We start from the raw sequence: 1,124 nt of genomic DNA, 5'->3' as shown, positions 1-1,124 counted from the left end.
ATGCTCAGCACTACGGTTCTTAACAAATCTATCATTTTATAGTCCTCATCAGTCAACTCCCACTTATTAGATGTGTTATATACCAGGCAGTGAACTAGGTTGGGACGAAAAATGAAAAAAAAATTCAAGACGTGCTAAATAGAGGCAAATGGACACGTGGGGATGCAAAAATGAATAAAATTCAAGATGTGCTAAGCAGAGACTAATGAACATGTGGGTGAAAGAGGGATTCGTTCTTACAGGGTTTGAGGGTGAGGCTTCATAGATTAACATTTGAGAGGAAGTACACGCCAGGCAGAGCAAGTCTTCGGCAAGGCTAACTGGAACCCAGGCGGCTTTGGGGCGGAGCGGCGGGGAACGCGACTCCGTGCGAAGGAAGTGGGATCTCAAACACGAGATGCTGTCTGGGCTTCTCAGCAGAGGACGGACCTTAATTCATTAGGTCCGCAGCACTGAGAATAGGCGAGGCAAGCCCAGGGAAGAGACACTTGCACAGCTTGGGGCAAAAAGTGTCTAGGGCTGTAGCAGTCCGATAGGTCGGACCGGCTGGAATCCAGGCGGGTTGGAAGCAGAATAGTTGCAAAAGGCCCTCTGAACGCGTGCACTAGCTCCACGACAGAGCTGACTTGTTTTCCCCAGAGGTGCAAGCACTCCCTCTCTCCCCTCACCATCATCACGGGCAGTCACGCCTTCCCGCCCCACCCTCTTTGGGCTCGGAGAGTTATCGGAGCTCGAACTTGGCTCTTCGCAATCCTGACCTTCCCTGCCTCGCACGGCGGGGGCGACAAAGGGCACCGCAGAACCCTGACCTCCCACCACCGGACAGCCGGGGAAGCCGCCAGCCCGAGTTCGAAATGCACAAGCAAGAGCACGCAGGCGCGCCGGCCTTGGCAGCAGCCGCTTCCGGGTCACGTGGCCTGACTTCCGGCCCAGACCACCCCTCTCGGTAGGGACGCGGCCAATCGGCTTTCTTAGATTGTGCGGTCTCCGGCGCTGCCTCCGGTGCCGTTGGCGAAGGCCGAGCGGCTTCCCGCGCGTCGCCCAGCCCGCCCCTCCTCTCGCCGCAACCCCGGCTCCTCCTTCGTCCGGCCCACGGGGCGGGGTCTGCCGGCTCGCCCTCCCCT

Source organism: Mustela putorius, unplaced genomic scaffold (genome assembly GCF_011764305.1).
Source record: "Mustela putorius furo isolate JIRA1106 unplaced genomic scaffold, ASM1176430v1.1 tig00003836_pilon_pilon_pilon, whole genome shotgun sequence".
NCBI lineage: Eukaryota > Metazoa > Chordata > Mammalia > Carnivora > Mustelidae > Mustela > Mustela putorius.
Note: the sequence above shows the minus strand (reverse complement) of the source record.